Raw genomic sequence first — 19,917 nt, 5'->3', positions numbered from 1 at the left:
GGGGAGGGGAGGACGCCTTCCCTGTAGTTTAGGCTGATTTCCATCCTCTTTGGTACACAAGAGGAGAATTGAGGTAGTCGCGGAGCATCCATTTTGCCATCTAATGGGTTTGGCTGCACAGAAGGAATCGGTTCTTTAAAGGGCTGCTTTGGAAATGCAAAGACTGCTTCCCAAAGGTTCTCACGGGCAGGGTTTAATGTGAAGTTGTATTTTGCTAAATCATGAGAGTGGGGGGAAGGATCCTGCTGGTGTCTTCGACAGCATCCGCCTCTTTGTGACTTTATGTTGCAATCGGTCCCAAATTAGACCTGCAGTATTCATGTGCTGGGCCTTACGAGACTCATCCTCTTATTCTGGGAAACAGTTGGAAGGTGTGCAGGGAAAGATGAGATAATCTAAGAGGTAATGCCAAATTTACCAGGTATTCTATGGTTTTCATCGGACAGGGGCGTAGCAAGGTTGGAGTGGGCCCAGAGACAAGATTTTAAAATGCCCCCCCCCGAAGCTCAGCTCATGAAGTAAAGAAATCTTAAATGAGGCTGAACAGTGGTAACAAAAAGAATAGTAAATAAAAATATACTATATAACCTATGTGCCACAAAAGAACATCATCCTAAATTATTTTTTAAAGCTTTTGTAAATTGTGGACGATGCAAGTCATTTAATGCTACTAGAGAAAGACATGCTGTTCTGGTAGCTCCAGGTCTTAACACTCACATCAGTTTCAGAGGATGAATACAAATGAAGGAAGCCCGAGTGGGTGCGCGGCTGGGGGAGTCAGTCATGTGACTTGCCTCTGGGGGGGGCAAGACAGTGGGCCCCCAGACAACTGTCTCCCCTTGCCCTATTATAGTTACGTCCCTGTCATCAGAACAGTACTGTGCAACGAAGATACCTATTTGGTATTTGATGTATAGCACAAAATTTGCTTATAGACTATATTTCATATGCCTTTGCTCCTTGAGTAAAGAGCTAAGTGGAACAAATACATTTTGTATTTGTGTTTGTATTTAATTTTTCCATAAAAGTGTGGCTATTGTTTCACTCAGCACTGAAGGAGGTCTGCGTGTTTAGTGAAATTAAATCTCATTGCATTTTCTGTTTAGGGTTAGTAATGTTGCCAAACAGCTGCTGCTTTGTGTTTCAATTGCCGAGGTCCCAGGAGTAGGTTTTGGATAGGGAATGACATGGTGTGTAAACGATGAAGGAAGAGAGGGACAAGGGTCAAGTGCAGATTTATGGTGCATAGATCTGCCCCTTCTAAACTTCTTAAAAACAATAATTTGGGGAGGCTGTGGTAAATCATGGGTTTGGGGAGAAAGGAAAAACCCAGCCCTTACTAGTAAGCAATATTTCAACACTGGCTTGAATATTTTCCAGTGCACACCAAGGGCTGGTGTGAAATAAAATGTAAATGATATTAAATAAACAAACTAATAAATTAGTTTTTGTAATCATTGTAGGAACATTTTCTCATGAGAAATTTCTTTTATAATTATAATTCATGGCTAAGGTTGCTCGATTAAAAAAAATCGCTTGCTTCTTTTCACCTCTTGTTTGTTATGGAAAAGATAATTGTAAGTTTGTGTCCTCCTGTCTATATTTTTGGCTTTGAAGGTAAATTGTCATCTTGAAGCATGTGTAAATATTTCAGTGAACCTAAATGAACCAAAGTGCTAACTTGCAGAGTTCTTTAAAACACATGTGGCTGAACATGTTTGTGGCAACATTTTTCTTTTTAAGCCATATTTTGCTTATTTATTTGCTATTGTTTTATATTAATACTATTTACCGGGGGGGGGGAGAAAAGAAAGGTTAAAAGAGATTTTTTTGGTAGTAATTTTGGATAAGTAAAAATTCCAGTATGTTCTTCTAGTGAATTATTTTTTGTATTTCCCATCCTACTTCAATATATACAAATCAAAAGGGTCTCTTCCGCTCTCCTCTCTCTCTGATAGAACAACTTAAAATAAGAGTGAGAGGGGATGGTTCAATGCTGACTTGTTAGTTGATTAATAGAAGGGTCTCATCCTCAGAGTATCATGTTGGATAAAATATGCCTCCCTCCCCCTCACAAAGGCTTATATTTAATTTTTCTCCATCTTTGCATATTCGGGTATGAGGAGAAGGGTTTGTTCTTGTTCATGGAAGAAGAATGATTAGTGTATACATAAGAGGAATTGTGTTCTGCCAGATTTCCTGTGGAGTCTCCGAGAAACCCACACTTCTTAACTCAGTGTATTCCCTCTAATATCATTGATATTTTGTTGACTATTCCATCAAGTGTATAGTAGTTGTCAGTGATAGGCAGAGGTCTCCACTAGGGGCCTCACTGAGTCAGCCAAGCCCACCTATCATGACCAAAGTTAAAATTTTAAATGTAAGATAAACATTTGCCAAGTAACAGAAGGTGAGACTTTGGTATGTTTTTGTAAAATAATGAAAGTTCTGTTTGAGGAAGCTAAACTTATTTCACAACCAGAAAAACCTGTTTGTTTGTGGGAATGGGAGGAAAACTTAGCATCAATAGAATTTTAGGATCATATGAGAATGCAAAAACATTTACAATAGACCTTTTTCTGGATTAAACATATATTGTATTTTCATTTTAATAGAAAGGTTGGCAATATGCATACTCCTTATGTTTTATTTATAGTCTGCCACCAATTTAATTAGCTGTAGGAGAATAAAAATTATTTTTATTATTGACAAAAGAAATGGTCACCCTTCTGTTTCCTTTCAGTAAAGGAGGGGACAGAAACATGTGAACCTTCTCCTGCAAAAATCACCCTATTGATAGCCAACCAGGCTGGCTAAAGACTAAAGGATAGTGAGCTGAATGCAGAAATTTTCTGCAAGAAAATAAAAATGACCCTAATTAGGCCCAGCTGCCCAGACTCTGTTAAATGGCATATGGGTTTGTTTATTTCAGATGTTTCTAGGTTGCAGAGCTGAGATTAGATGCAAGGAGTTTTATGTGGCAAATAATTTAACCTCAATTACTGTTACATAAATCATGTGACTGAGTGTCAGGAGGGGCTACACACACATGGTGCTACATGTATTAAAAAGAGACCCAAAGCAAAGATAGCAGCTGATTATTTCAAACCAATATGTGCACTTATTTCCTGGACATGTTCACCTTTACCTTTCTTTTTCACGCAGCACAATGTGAAATACGTTTACTCAGAACTTAAGCCCTTTTTGCCGTCCTCATTTCTCTGGGTAATTCTTCTCCCACCCACCCCACCCCTTTTTTGTGCTCTTCTACTCTGCCACCTAATGGCACAGCGAGCTAGTAACTTGCCTAGGGAGCAAGAGATTGCTGGTTCGAATCTCCACTGGTATGTTTCCCAGACTATGGGAAACACCTATATTGGGTGGCAGCAATATAGGAAGATGCTGAAAGGCATCATCTCATCCTGCACAGGAGATGGCAATGATAAACCCCTCCTGTATTCTACCAAAGAAAACCACATCACTCTGTGGTAACCAGGAGTTGACACTGGCTCGACCACACAACTTTATTTTACTTACTCTGTTTCCCTAGGTCTGCTGTCTCAAGGCTCTTGTCTGCTCCTTCCCTAACCCTTCTGCTTGTTCTGCCATATTCTGTGAGGGTTTTCAAGGTTTTCAGCCCTTTTTTTGGTTGAGGAACCCCATAATGTGTTCTGAAATTTTGTGGAAACTCAATCCTTTCTACCTTCCCAAACTAAGTAAAAAAAAGAGAGAAAACCCAAATAATAAATAAATAATGATGCATATATGCTTCCTGTTCTGTTAGACCATTTTATATGTTGGTCTTGAACATTCAACTTTGAAGGACTGAAAATAACAAGATGCATTATGAGACTAGACTGGGCCATGTGTTGCTCATGGTCCCTCCTAGTAGGAGTGACTAGCTGGCAGAAAAGTGGAAAGTGAGGTCTGGTGTGAAAGATTGTAAAAAAATTATAGAATCCCCTTGCAGTTAGGAGGCATGGAGTGAAGTAATCCTCCTCCGACCACTCTGAGGCCAATGCCCAGGAGATACAGGGAACAAAGTGGTCACATTGACAGCTAGTACTAGGTCTGATCCACAGTCCTATTGAAAGCATTGCTGTTAACATGAATGAACATGAATAAGTAGAAAGGAAATCCTAGAGAACTCAAAGGGTATATCTTCCAAGTATATCTGTTTAGAACTGGATGCTAGACTATAAACCTCACTATACTCCCTCAAGTACATGTTCAGTTGCTGTTAATGTAATGTGCATGTAAATAAACATGTTTAAGATTTAAGGATATTAAGGCTTTCGATGCTTACTGTAGGTCACTGCTTTGATTTTTGGTGACTTTTTAATTATTATTTTTTTTAATGGCTAAAAATAGTGAAATCTGGCTTGAAACAAGCAAGAACTTTACAAAGGGTTCTGGATCTGAAGCCCTTCCTTGGACCATCATTCCACCCCCATGCCGAGGAAAAAGGACATTCCTTTAATTTTATATTAATTTTATTCTTCCTCATTGCAGGAACAGGCAGAGCTTTTAAAGATATTAAAAGAACAAAAACAGAAACATTCAAAGTACTTTTACTTATCCTGACCTATATAGGTCACTTATACATAGGTACAGAGAAACAAGCCAGATTTCACCATTTTTAGCCATTGTAAACAACAATTTCAAAAACTCAACATCAGGGATTTGACCAATTATCTTCAAATTTGCTGCAGGGGGCCCTGACCTCTTTCCCCACATGGGTGGCAAATTTCAAGGCTCTAGGATAGTTATTCTTAATGTGGGGTCCACCAGATGTTGCTGAACTACAACTCCCAGCATCGGGAGTTGTAGTCAGCAACATCTTGCAGATCCCACGTCAAGAACAAGTGCTCTAAGACCAACCGGTGATTTTTAGTGATTTCTTTTTTAATTTCCCCATTCATCTCTATGGGGAAAGAATCCTATTCCATTTTGCTAATTCCAAAATTCCAAAGTACTTCGGAAATTAATTTTGCTATTTTGGAATTAATTCCAACTTTACTGATCTGATATTCTAAAAATCGAATTCAGAATTTACTGACTCTGACCCGTTTTGGACAATCTCGGATATAATCTGAATTTGCACAGGCCTATTCTTTACTCATTCAGCTTTAAAAATATTGGTAGAAATGTTTTGTTTGGGTGCAACATCATTTTGGTTAGTAACTGATAAAATTTAAAACAGCAAGGGGGAGGTAATTTCCTTAGCAATTCCTTAGCAATTTCCACTGTGAAGATTATTCACCTCTTTAGAATACAAATATATATTACATTTCAGCCAGACTATCTACTACTGCTGTGACTACTTGATTGAGATAGGTTTCACACCAGTGGTGTATGAGAAGCTGTACAGATGCATCTGATTGGAGGTGGTAATGAAGCATTGTGAGGCCTGAGAGAGGAGCCCCTAAGATCCTTTGTTGTGCTGTAGGGGATGCTGAGCATGCTGTGTGTACAACCTGAGAGTTGAACTCCTGCAGCCTCATAAGCACTGCAAGTGGAGCACCTCTCAGATCATTGCTTGAAGCATTATGTATTTTAGTTACATATTTACCCTGCTTTTACTCCAAGGAACCCAGAGCAATGTACATGGTTATGCTTATCCTTGCAACAACTCTATGAGGCAGGACAGGCTGACGGATAAGTGACTGACCTGTAAGTTTCATGGCTGAATGGGAGTTTGATCTTGGATCCTCAGTATTCAGATTCTCAGAAAGTCAGATTCTCTACAAGAGGTAAATTTCTGCTCTGTGCCTGTATGTGCAGAATACATACAACCCTGGCAATATTTTTAAAAATATATGAAAAAACATAATTACTAATTTTCATTAGACAAATGTTTAATCTGTATATATGTTGCTGTCTTGTTAAAACATACATTCAGTCAGCAAGAAACTAATTATGTTCTTGCATTGGAAATTTAACCAAGGTTTGTATTCAATTATTTTGTTCTGTAACAAAATGTATGAAATACCTGCTTGTTTTTTAGTTTAAGAAAGCTAGATTCAGCATTAGTAATTAACAACAACAACATAAAGTCAGCCTCAGTTTTATTCTGCCCTAACCCTGAAGGTTTGAAAGAGAAGGAAGGGGTGGTACTTTTTCCTGGCAGTATAGCAGTGTATATACTAACACCCTAATATGCTTTCCATGGCAAAGTTCCATAGATGTCATCTGGAGAAGTATCTTTCTGTTTTCTGGAGGTCATAGCAAGGTCATGAGGATAGATTAAAAATTAGAATGGATGGAAGTATCTTAGAAAGATAAAAGCTCACAACCTTTATCCTAATGGAAAATAATAAAAATGAAAAAATATAATAATTTAACACCTTCCATAAATCTTTTGTTACTTTATTTCAAATATGTTTTGAATAGGGTTGAAATCTTTTGGTGGATTTCATTTTGGTGGATGTGTTGGTATTCTTGCCACACCTGGTAACTGAGCAAAGAGGCACCTTTTACCGTGGTGATTCTCTTTATTTAGCAGGGGGAGAGTAACTGGCCCTATCCACCCCCAGCACAGTACTTCCAGTGACTGTTGCTGGTGCGTGTCTTATGTTTCTTTTTAGAATGTGAGCCCTTTAGGGACAGGGAGCCATCTTTTTTGTTTGTTATTTCTCTTTGTAAACCGCCCTGAGCCATTTTTGGAAGGGCGGTATAGAAATCGAATTATTATTATTATTATTATTATTATTAATATTAATATTAATATTAATATTAATATTGGTTATAAATGCAGACTGCTCCTTGACAATTGGCTGACTGCTCCCTGACAATTGGCTGACTGCTTTTGTGTCATGGACTATTCTAACTGTTCAGCAGTTGCAAACTGTCAGTACAAGAAGAGGCTGTGTGCTGTTTGTGGGGGGTGGCGCAGAAGTAATGATGCAGCACTATCGGAACAGTGGTGGCTGAGGGAAGAAAATGCTCTTTCTGCCCCCAGATGATCCTTTCAGATGGGGTGGGTGGGTTTGGAATTAGCAGTTAGGCTCATTTCAGTTGCATTCTTCCAAACCACCCATCAATAGAGCAACACTGTGATTGTGCTGCCCACTTTTGGACGGAGGTGAATGACTATTTTGTCTGATGTGGTAAAAGTGGTGATTTGGCTCAATCCAGTCACCTCGCCCACAACAACAAAGAGTCTTGTGGCAGCTTAAAGACTAACCAGTTACTTGTAGTATAACTTTTGTGGGCTGTAGTCCAGTTCACCAGATGCACATTGTTTTCTCCCAGTTGAATCTGTCTGTGAGATATACTCGTATAATCACATGCATATAAGTATAGAGAAAAATAAATAAAAATAGAGGTGAAATGCAAGAGGTATAATCTGTGACTATCTATCTATCTATAAAATTCTCTAAGGTGTATCCATGGCTAATCCTGTGTGTGGCAGCTCTCATGGGCGTTCGCGAACAGAAGCACCATGGTGATTGGGCAGTGGAGATTCCATATGCAGATAGGGAGGAGGAGCCCATGAGAGCAGAAGCACCATTGTGATTGGGCAGTGGTGATTCCATATGCAGATAAGGAGGAGGAGTCTGTGGCACCATGGTGATTGTGCAGTGGAGATTCCATATGCAGATAGGGAGGAGGAGCCTGTGATGGTTAAGGACAGTTGGAATGCAACTGTTACTGGTTGGAACCAGTATCAGTTCTTAATAGTGACAGTGTTCTTGACTGTAGATAGACTGTCTGTCTATCTGTCTATCTATCTATAGTGGGCATAGGATAGTGGGCAGGGGTCTGCAAAGAGGGGTCATGAGGGAGGAAGGAGCCACTTCAGGAGAAGGAGACTGCCACTGTGTGAATTAGAAGAGGAAACAAGATGAACAAGATCTGTTAACTCAGGAAGGGAGAGAGAGGAGGGAAGAAAGATAGAGAGGAAGAGTGAGTGGAGGAGAGAGAAAGAAAAAAAGAAGGGAGGGGAAGAGAGAAAGAAGGAAGGGCAAGGGATGGGCCCGAGCCTGTTAGCAGCCTGAGGGGAACAAGCGGCCATGGTGGTGCCTATTGGCAGCAAGGAAAGGCCCAGTCAACCACTGCTGCTGTTTGGGGCTACCGAGGCCATTGGCAGAGGCAAGTAGGCAGGCAAGGGACAGGCCCAGTTAACTGCTCCTGCTGCTTCTCCTGTGGGGAGGAGCAGGAGCGAGGCACGGGTGAGGGTGGGAAGGTCTCTAGGGATATGAGGCTGCAGCTTGGCCAATAGGCGCTAGCAATACTGCAGCTACGACCAAGAGGGGTGAGGGGGATGAAAGCAACATAATGGAGGACCTGAATGCAGCTCAGGTGAGGGTGGAGAGATCTCTGAGGTGAGGGGGTTGTGGGAGGGGCTGAGGGGAGCAATCAAGTACTAGCACGCAGATGCTCTGCATAGATTAAGCTAGTTATGTGTAAAGCTTAAATGTGTATGAGATAAGCACAGTGACAATTCTAAAAAGTAGTAGTTAGTGATGACAAAATCTTCTGAGACTTGCTATTAATACCTGTACATGTGACAAGAATCATTATTCCAATTCAAGCCTGAATGATAGAATTTATCAAGAAGTTTGATTCTAAGACAGCAGTTTCACTCCTCACTCTGTTTGCTGCAAGATCTGGTCCCTTTATTTGTTATGTGGTGAATTATTGCTAGTGAGTAGCTGTTTAAGATTGAAGGGGACTGTCCATAAGGAAGATTTCAACTTTCTCTCAGGGAAACAGCGTTATAGGACCAGATAACATCAGCCATATCATCAAGGGTTCATTCACTTGATCATCCTCCAGGGTGATATATCCTGTCACCTGCTAATAGTGCCTTTTTGCTGTCTATGTAGGACAAACAAGTTAATCTCTACACAAAAGGATACATGGATGAAAATCAGATGTAAAAAATGGCAACATTCAGAAATCAGTGAGAGAACTTTTGAGTCTTCCACAACACTCTGCTTCTGATTTGCTAGTCAGTATTTTCAAAAAGGAATTTCAAAGGGAGACTCTAGTGTAAGACTGCTGAATTCGAATTTATCGAGAGGTTTGATTCTATCCATTCAGGCTTCAGTTGAGATAATGGCTTCCTGTCACACTGCACGTGTTACTTAACTAACCAACTTAGAAAGATTTTATAATCACCAATTACTGCTGCTGTAGGTGGTCATTTTACTTATATATATTTAAACTTTATATAGAATTGTCACAGACAACAGCCATCTTGTCATCTCCTCACAAATTTGTGGAGGAGCAAATGAGAATGTGCTGGCAAGCCATACCACCTGGGCGCTCTTCTTGTCTGGGCACTTGTTCTTGTCTACAAAGGCAAGCACTGAACATGTAAAGATGTTCTTTGTACAGTTTAGAATCCTACAGAGTAAGGCTCTGCTTGCAGTAAATTAGTGCTGAGTGCGTGGATGCAGTGTGGCTAGCCAGCATGCTCTTGTTGGCCTTCTCCACACATCCAGGCAAGACATCTAAACAGGGCTTATGCTACTTTCATTCCACGGTCATTTGACCTATCTGTTAACATTGATTGACATGATAAGAAAAATTACTCAGAGTAGTCTCATTGAAATTAAAGGACAAGTTAGGTAATGTCCTTTACCTAACTTGTCATTTTCAATAGGACTGAGTAATTGACTTCATCATGTCAGTCATCCTGCCCCCAATTTGCTAGGGATGTGCACAGCACTGGTCCGTGCACTCTCAGGAGGGCGGGGGGGGTTGCTTTAAATGACAGGGAAGGCGCTGCCTGTCAGCCCCCACCCTGCCACTTTCCCCCCGCTAGCGCTCTCCAGAAACATCACGTGCATGTTGGCCATGAGCGTGGTGATGTTGCTGGGACTGCAAGCAGGAACACTGCAACCCAGGGCGCCCGCTTTTATGGAGACCAACGGTGGGGTGGGGTGGGGGAGCGGCGGGCTGGTGGCTGATGGATAGGCAGCACCTTCCCTGTCATTTAAAGCAACCATCACCCTCTGAACCAGTTTGAACACTGGTGGAAGGAACCGGTTCAGCACTCCAGAAAGGGAGCACCAAACTGGTCCTGTGCACATCCCTACTATGTGTATGTGTCAACTTTCCAGCTAAGGATTACACTTCATGCATTGATAACTGTAGTCCATAAAGGCTTATGCTACAATAAAACAGGATGTGTTCTCACACATTCATTCCAGTCCTGGTTTGAGAGTTAATCAGGATTGCTGAGCCCTGTGGAGCTGGTTGTATGAGAACACAGGTTTCCTAGGTAATCCTGGTCAGACTGCTGTGGTTAAACCACATTTAACTAGGATAAATCCTAGTTATCTGTCCTAGTTAAATGTGGTATAACCACAGCAAGTTTGACCAGTATTGCCTGGAAAATTTCTCACAACTAGCTCCCTGAAGCTCAGCAATCCTGGTTAACTCTTTAACCAAAATCGCTGTGACTGTGAAAGCCTATAAAAGTCTTTCAGATGCCCCAAGACACTCTCATTTTTGTTAAACGGAGTAATATGCCTAGATAATGCGATTATCTAGACCCATTTCAAACTGGATTTAGAGCAGGCTATGGGGTTGATTCTCCCTTGGTTGGCCTGATGGATGACTTCACCAGGGCATCAACAGAGGGTGTGTGACTCTGTTGGTTCTTTTGGATCTCTCTGCGGTGTTCAATATCATTGACCATGGTATCCTTCTGGATCACCTGGCATAGTTGGGGATAGAAGGCACTGCTTTGCAGTGGTTCCGCTCCTATCTCTCAGGCAGATTCCAGATGGTGGAGCTTGGTGACAGCTGCTCTTCGAAATGGGAACTATTATATGGAGTCCCTTAGGGACAATTGTGTCACTAATGCTTTTTAACATCTACATGAAATCACTGGGTGATGTCATCATGAGATTGGTGCAGGGTGTTATCAGTATGCTGATGACACCCAAATCTATTTATCATCATCATCATCATCAGGAAATAGCATTCACTATGAGCAGTAATGGGCTGGATGAAGGATAACAAATTGAAGCTGAATCCAAGCAGGACACAGAGGTACTCATTGTGGGGGATCGGAATTTGAGGGAAGAGTTAGATCTTCCTGTTCTGGATGGGGTTACACTCCCCCAGAAGAAACAGGTACGCAACTTGGGAGTGCTCTTGGATTCAGCCTGACCATGATATCTCATGTGGAGGCTATGACCAGGAGTGTTTTCCATCAACTTCGGCTTATTCAACAGTTGCATCCATCCCTTGAAAATAACAATCTCAAAACAGTGGTGCATCAACTGGTAATCTCCAGGCTTGACTATTGCAACGCGCTCTACGTGGGGCTGCCTTTGTACATCGTTCAGAAACTTCATTTAGTTCAAAATGTGGCATTCATTTCAGAGTGGTCTCTGGGGCAACCCGGAGAGACCATATTATGCCTGTTTTAAAACAGTAGCACTGGCTGCTGATATGTTTCCGGGCAAAATATAAAGTGCTGGCATATTACCTTTAAAGCCCTGAATGGCTTGGGTCCGGGCTACCTTAGAAAGCGCCTTCTTCTGTATGATCCCCATCACACGTTGAGGTCATCTGGAGAGGTTCGTCTCCAGTTACCACCAGTACGTCTGGTGGCGACTCAGAACCGGGCCTTCTCTGTAGCTGCTCCTGGCCTATGGAATGCACTCCCGGCAGATATCTGCAGTTTAGACTTGCTGTTGGCCTTTAAGAGAGCCCTAAAAACTTACTTGTTTGGCTGGGCCTTCCAAGGTTTTGAAATTGTTTTTAGTACTTTAATTGATTTTAAATGGTTTTGAATTGTTTTAAAATTGTTTTTATATTGTTTTAAGCAGTGTGTTTTTAATGGTGTTTGTTTTTATGTCTTTTTAAACTTGTTGTGAAGGCCTCGATCTAGAGCCTGGGTCCAGAGCCTTTGGATGGGGTGGTCTATAAATGTAATAAAATAAAATAAAAATATATACATACATACATACTCTCCCATTTCCCCACAAGAGATCTCTGCTGAGATAGTGTTGTCAAAGGAGAGAGCAAAATGAAAGCTTAGTTGTGGGGGTGGGGCAAGAATAGCAATAGCAATAGCACTTACATTTATATACCGCTCTATAGCTGGAAGCTCTCTAAGCAGTTTACAATGATTTAGCATATTGCCCCCCAACATTCTGGGTACTCATTTTACCGACCTTGGAAGGATGGAAGGCTGAGTCAACCTTGAGCCCCTGGTCAGGATCGAACTTGTAACCTTCTGGTTACATGGTGGCAGTTTTACCACTGCGCCACCAGGGGCTCTTATCATCTTATCTCATCTTAGAATGATGAAGGAAACTACATGCTTACTTCCCCTGCCTTGCTCAAGGCCAGAGCATGATTTCACTCCAGCTACCCTCTCTCACTTTCTGCAAAGAGGGAATACGGGAAGCAAGTGCTCTGTTCTGGGCACAGGAAGCTACCTTATACCGAGTCAGACCATTGGTCCATCTAGCTCAGTATTGTCTTCACAGACTGACAGTGGTTTCTCCAAGGTTGCAGGCAGGAGTCTCTCAGCCCTATCTTGGTGATGCCAAGAAGGAACTTGGAACAATCTATATGCAAGCATGCAGGCTCTCTTCCCAGAGCAGCCCCATCCCCTAAGGCTCACATGTAGTCCCCTATCCAAATGCAACCAGGGTGGACCCTGCTTAGCAAAAAGGACAATCCATGCTTGCTACCACAAGACCAGCTCTCCTCCCTTTACTTTGTTTAGGGCATAGTGGAGGGTGGAAGTTGAGTTCTGTTCCAATTTTACTGTGATTATCCACTGGTAAATAAGATTCCAAGATATTTGTCTTTATTTTTAGCAAGATGTCATTATGTTTGACATCTTGCAATCTTTGCTCAATTCAAAAGCTTTGTGTAAAGATGTAGCTGTAAACAGTTGTTGCCACAGTCTTTTCTACTTGCGTGGTGAACCCAGCTTTCTCTGCCTTTGCTGGTTCTTCTGTCTGTGCAGAGGTTCTGATTGGCTGTCAGCTATAGTCTTCCCCCCACCAATAGTTTACAACATTGTACAACTTATATATTTTTTTAAAGTCACATAAATATTTGTGCATTTCTCTGCTGAAGTACAATCTATTTGTGAGATATTTGTAATCGCTCTAAGAGAAAAATGGGAAGGAGGACTTTGGCTGCCAGCCAATCATTTTCATACACAGCTGTCTTTCTGCTGCAAAACCAGCTTCCCTCATGCTTAATATTAGAGGAGAGTAAGTACATATGTCAACAATGTGTTTAGTGTGCTTCCAGACCAGACTTCAGTGACGTCTGTATCTTGCGTGTGTCCATATTCACCCATAATGATCTGAAAACACTTTCCCTTCCTTGTAGACATTTCCCTCCACAGCATTGTATCCACTTTGGCCACCTGATCATTTCGGATGAAAATATATGTAATGGTACATTGTCATGTCTATCATGCTTCATATTCCTCACAGTTGGGCAAAATAACTATATGATCACTAACATATTTTAGAAGCCCATCATAGGCCATGAACGTGCATGGCAGAGGGGTGCGGATCCTTTCACCTCTTTAGTCTTTCTCTTGATGTTTGCAATAGGGCAGGTAAAGTATGTACAGTTAAAAGGTCATCATTGACTGAGCTTGGCTATGCAGTTTTAGTGAATAAATTGATTTGCTAGCATGATTAGGAATAGCTGATCCCTACTATTGCTAAAACTGGAGAAATGATAGGTGCCTACTGACAGAAATATTTTATCTCGCTCATGACACTTCGGTGTTGTGGTATTTGACCTGTCAGGTTTTAAAGCAAGTAATAGGGCTAAAAATGTGAATACAGAACATGGTCTAGTGTTTGTTAGCTAAATGATGAAGAAACAAAGACACTCAAGTTTCATTCTACTCTCTGTTCTCAAAGAAGTGTGCCTGTTCCAACCAAAATTGCTGCAGCAGAGGTTTATTTATGTGGTGCTTCCCTTAACAGCTGTTTCTTAATTAAATATAGTGCTGCTTAGGTTTTGAGGGACATTTCAAAATTAAGCTTGATGTGGAGACTCCCTGCAAGCTTGGTTTTGATGCTGGGAACCAGCTTGAGGAATGCACTTCCCCCCCTTCCTTCTCCCACCACTCTTTGGCATTCATTTCCCCTTGTTGAGCTTAACTGGGGTTGCAGATGGCTAGTCCTAATAAGATTTCTTCTTAACTAGGGGTTACAGACCTACCTCAGGCAATGCTTTCTAACTCTGGTTAATCTGGGAACCTGAATTAGTGTGAATGTGTGTGTACATCAGGGCTGCACAACTTTGGCCTTCTTGCAGATGTTGGATTACAACTCCAATCATCCTTGACTATTGGCCACTGTGACTGGGGATGATGAGGATTGTAGCCCAACAACAGCTGGAGGGCTACAATGGTACAGCCTTGGCGTACATATACATAGGTGTCAATCCAGTCACTTGCCACGTTTTTGCCACTTGTGCTCTTTGCACAGGAGTTACTGACCCATTGGCTGTATGCACCTAATGGTATATGTAAGGGACTGAGTGGATCAGCGGATACATCTTTGGGCTATCTAGCCCTATGCTCTACTTTGACTGGCATCTAAAGAGCTATTTCCCGGGCTTACTATTTGAGATATCTTAGTCAGAGATGCCAAGGATTAAACTTGGGTCCTTTATATATGCAGAGTGTATGCTCTACCACTGAGCAATGACCCTTTCCCTCAGCCTCTCCTTGGCTGAATCAGTCTATGCAGTTTAGGGACTCAGGAGCTGTCTGTCCTAGGCAGCTTCCTGGTACCTAACAGACTGGGGCTTGAAGACCTTTAGTAACACGCTACATATTTATAGGCCAGAAAAGAACACTTAGGGAGATTTTACAGTTGTGTAAGAACTGCATATCCATGCATGCACATTCCTGTCTTCCATTATGTTTCTTGGGACTTGTACAGAGAAGCAAATGTCCGTCTCTGGGTGGAAATTTTAGTCATAATATTGCTGCGTCTGCACAGCAGTTTAATAATGAATTATTCAGTGCTGTGGACTTACTAATTCAGCAGCTTGCATGTTTATGATCATCTGTCCCATCAGTGCTCTTCCAGTAGTAGAGGTGTTCTTAATGTCTTGCCAACAGAAATTGGCCACAGTGAACAAGGGCAGCATTTGGCCTATATCCAGGAATGTGATTTATAGAAACAAAGTAGACTAGTAGGCAAACATCTATCAACAGAATAGATGTTGCAAATCCAGCAAGAGTTTTGGTTCATTATCTTTTCTTGTGGTTATATTTGAAGCAAATTACAAAGAAAATCAGCTTCAGCACTTTAGAAAATATTCACGGACTGAAATAAATATTTAGAAAATATTCATGGACTGGAATAAATATAAATATGTAATATCTATCTGTCAATAAATTTTTATACTGCCTTTCATTAAAACAATCCCAAGGTGGTTTACAAAACATTTATAAGACTATAAATATTACACAATAAAAATATTAAATTGGAATATAAAAATATAAATCTAATTAAAATTTTAAAAAACACACACAATATTACCATAAAATAAAAAGCAGCAGTAACAGAAACAACACTTAAATAAGCGGAGGCCAGATCTGCCTTCTCTAGAAAGGGTTGCAGCTGGCACACTAGCTGAAGCCATGCAAAGTCACCCCTGGCCACCGCCTTCACCTGAGCTTCCAAATGCAGAGGCAGGTCCAGCAATACCTCCAAAGTGCCCACCTGCTATTTCAAGGGGAGTGCAACCCCACCCAGAACTACTCACATCCCCTCATCCCAATTTGCTCTCCTACTGACCAACACCACTTGTGTTTTGCCTGGATTCAGTCCACATCCAACCCATCACAGCCTCCAGACCCTGATTCAGACATCGATTGCCTCCCTAGGATCAGGTGAAAAGGAGAGAGAGAGCTGAGTGTCACCTGCATATTGCTGACAACTCAGTCCAAGTCCCTGGATCATCTCTCCCAGCAGTTTCATGTAGATGTTAAGCAGCCATGGGGGACAAAACCGAACTCCTCAGGACCCCAGTGGCCAAGGAGCCGAGCCGTAGTCCCCCAGCATCACCTTCTGGACCCTTCCCCCAAAAAATGACCAAAGCCACCCCAAAGCAGTACTTCCAATCCCTATATTCAAGAGGTGGTCCAGAAAGCTACCATGGTTGATGGTAACGAATGCCACTGAGAGGTCCATCAGACTAACAGGGATGCACTCCCCCTGTCAAGTTCCCGGCGTTGCTCATTCACTAGAGCGACCAAAGCAGTTTCAGTCCCATATCCAGAATGGAAGCCAGATTGAAAGGGGTCTAGATAATCCGTATCATCAAATATATATAACACAAAACACATAATGCATGCTACTCAGCTCCTTCAACATTAAACAGAGATGAAGAGCAAGCTGTTAAAGCTGTGCATTAGAGGGCTGGGAGAGAGAAAAATATGTATGAATAGTAAAATGTAATGGGGAAGGAGATAATTAGAAGAACTTACATACTTGCAACAGTGAAGAGTACTGGAAAGGACAAAAGGCAACACAATAAAATGACAAGAACAATATATGTTTTGATGTGGGAATGCCATAAAGTTTTTATTGCCACTTGATTGTTCTCTCATTAGTAATGTAACATTACTAATGTCCTCCCACAAAGTCATGTCATACCATATTCATGGCAATAAATATTATTTAGTACCCATGGCCATTTTGAGCTTTCTTTCTGTTTCTGCAGATCAATCTCTATTGTGAATCTCTGTGTGAAATTGTTGGAACTCTATAGTGGTGTATATTCAGCAGTCAAAATGCTCACACAAAAGACAGATTCATTAAAACATCCCATTAAATGAAGACATTTTGCTTGGACCTTTTGACCCAACTACAATTACACAGTTAAATATCCTTGCAATGAGTGGCTTTCATTTCCTTGCTAATTGGTTTTGTATATTAGACTTTTACATTTAAATCTTTAGTGGAAGCACACCCAAATTCTGAAGTAAATGATGGATTAAATAATTAAATTAAGGCAAGATATACTTAGGAGCTCATTGTTGAAGGGGTTAATACTCTGTTCATGCCTCTGTTCAACCACCGTGAGATTCATTGAGTGATGGCACGGATGTAATAAATAAATAAATTTCTATAGTAGCAATGGCCAAATATTTCTTGCCAAACTCTTCTCCTTCAATTTCACACTTCTCTTCTGTCTTTTCGCTTTTTCTCCTACTGGATAGCAAAACATATAGTTGCTAAACAGAGTATTGAACAGGTATATGCAGAACCAGTTTGATTGTGAACTGGATCACTGCGAACTGGACCAGTTTGAGCGGTTCGATCGTGACCCACTTTGAACCACTTCAAGCTGGTTCACCGAACTGGCCAGCTAGCCAGTCAGTTCAACCAAACTGGTTTGCATACCCGCAGTTCAGACTGAAATCAGTTTGAATTCAGACGGAACCAAGCCAAACTGTCCATTCACATTCCTAGTACTGTTTAAGATTCTAATAACTAAAATTTCAGTAATCCATAACCCAGTCTTATGCATGTGTATTTAGAAGAAATCTCCCTGAGTTCAATGGTACCCGCTGCAAAAGATCCGCATGGGGGTGCATGTATTACTTAAGTTAATGAAAATTAATCTAAATTGGGTTTAATATCCATGAGGATTCTTCCATGCATGCAATGGGATTTTGGAGCTTTCCTTCTCTGCAAGCTATTTATGTAGACTGGGGGCTCTACAGTGCAGCCTCCAACGCAGTGTAAGGGGCTGCAGATAAACGCAAAGACTGGCAATATCCCACACATGTGCAAAAGTGCACTTGTAGCTCTTTGATGTGAAATTGATTCTCATAAATGAATAAATACAAATATTCTAATAAATATGCCCTGTGAATCAATTTTTCATCTTATTTTGGAAACTTAGTAAAAATCTTATTCATGAAATGTAGGTAATACATACACTTCCATACATGTACACTAATTTAGATCTATATTTTTGCCCATGCTTCTAATATTACTCTCAGTGTAGCCACCCATAAATAGTCTTGAATTAGGGAATAATCTGAATTTCCTGCTGTTGAGCGCAATAATATCCAACTGTTAATATGTATGCCTTGCACATATGAGCTTGATGATTCAAAGGTATAAAACATCAGGCTTTGAGTAGTGGAGAACTACTGTGGCTGACAACTGTGGTATCATTACAAGTAATGATAATTTTCTTATTTATATAATGCCTTCCATGTACATGGTACTTAGAATGAGGGGCTTACAATCTAGAAATAAAAAGAGAAAACAGAGGCAGGTGAGGGAAATGTAGACAGGGCTGAACATGAATATGTTTAACTGACATATATTTCAATTAATATAATATGTATATGTAATTCAGTTACATATACTCAGATTTGGTTACAGTGGGGTATGGGGTCAGGGATTTTTGGCAAAGCTTCATAGATAAGGTGAGTTTTGAGAAGGGAGGAAGGAAGTGGCAATGATTGCATGAATGGCTTGCGAAGATTGTCCTATACATGACATCTTTTACCAGTGTCTGATAAACCACTTAATTTTAATACTCAAATGAACAGAATGCACCTATGTACCAAAGAAGGAAGTAACGAATGTTGAATTGAATTTAGAGGCATAATACAATTGCCCTGTCATCATACTTAACTTTGCAGAAGTAAAATGATGGCAAGTGAATTAGATATTTAACTTCATTCTGATAATGATCCAACATGGCAATAAAATAAACAGAAGAATCAAAGCCTACTAAACGCTGTGGTGGAGATAAACGTTTGGGAGCAGAGGCGTAACTATAGGGGGGCAGGGGGGGGCACGTGCCCCGGGCGCCATCTTTTCTGGTCACATGGGGGGCGCCGCCATGACCAATTTTTTTTTTAATTTTAAAATTTTTTTTGTTAATACAAATGTTTCCTGCTCAGTGCAGCAGCACTGCAGCAGTCAAGGGAGTGCGTCGATGCCCCCTTCCCCACGAGCGGTCCCTTCTGCGCTGCCTGCGCCCCCCCCCATTGCTTTGCTGGCACCTGGCGGCCAGTCAGTAGCCTGGCGCGGCAGCGGCGGCGGGCGCTTGTGAGGAAAAACCTATGTATAATGTAGTATGGTGGGGCAGCAGTGGGGGGGCGCGGTGGGGGGGCGCCATTTCAGTGCTTGCCCCGGGCGCCGTTTTCCCTAGTTACGCCTCTGTTTGGGAGAATTGTAGTTAAATCATTTGAGGGAGGGACTCTAAAGCTGAAGAATAGAATATTGTGTCTCAGAATATGAGTCTAGTTGGATGACTGGGAAGTTTTTATGTAAAACGGATATTCAGAGGTTTGCCATGTAATGGACACAATGAAATGAGATCAACAATCTAGTATGGTTGCATTAAAGCCCAAGGGATATACTAAGGAATGGATATCTGAAGGATTAAAACTGTAATAATGTTAATGTATTATAAACCATAAGCCTGTAATAGCATCAGAAAGGCCACTGAAAGAGTGAAATGTGTGTGCAGCAAGCTGATGGAACCAAAATAGACGACACTTTATTAACATAAGGATCTGCAAGTATAAGATTGTTTACTGAACCAGCCCACTCCAGCCTGGAGCTTTGAACTTTATGGTGAGAGAGATGGTGCTCAGTAGCCATCAAAAGAGGTGCAGCAGTGCAGAGCAACAAACCAATGCTGGTTGCATACTCATAGCCCTCTGAAAGCACAGAAAATGATGGAAGCACCATGAAAAACACAATGTTCAATGATGTGATCCCTTGTAAGCCCTTATGCTCTGGAAACATCACAGCCAAGGCAGTGTGCAGTATGATAATGGTGTTGACTTAGTGAATTGGTCCACAACAATCCATTCTGTAGTAGTGCCAGCCAGCACCCATTTGGGCATTCACAATGAGTCTTGCATCTGAAAACAATTCACATTCAGTGTTACAGCCCATGCAAACACTC

At 41.2% G+C, this 19,917-nt stretch overlaps 1 protein-coding gene across 5 annotated transcripts in view; it reads left to right on the top strand.

Annotated features, from left to right (window-relative positions):
- The window catches only part of RAI2 (retinoic acid induced 2), a 57,630-nt gene that overhangs the window by 1,468 nt on the left and 36,245 nt on the right, over positions 1–19,917 (top strand). Inside the window, exon 1 of one of the 5 annotated variants that reach the window (XM_053306656.1) lies at positions 51–402. The exons of 3 other annotated variants lie outside the window; for them this stretch is intronic. The gene's annotated coding sequence lies outside the window, so the exon portion shown is untranslated. Of the gene's footprint in view, positions 1–50; positions 403–5,568; positions 5,754–19,917 lie in introns of those variants that run through there. One more of the 5 variants, XM_053306659.1, reaches the window with a different exon arrangement.

Source organism: Hemicordylus capensis, chromosome 3, assembly GCF_027244095.1.
Source record: "Hemicordylus capensis ecotype Gifberg chromosome 3, rHemCap1.1.pri, whole genome shotgun sequence".
NCBI lineage: Eukaryota > Metazoa > Chordata > Lepidosauria > Squamata > Cordylidae > Hemicordylus > Hemicordylus capensis.
The sequence above is the reverse complement of the archived record's forward strand: the minus strand, read 5'-3'. Positions and strand labels throughout refer to the sequence as shown.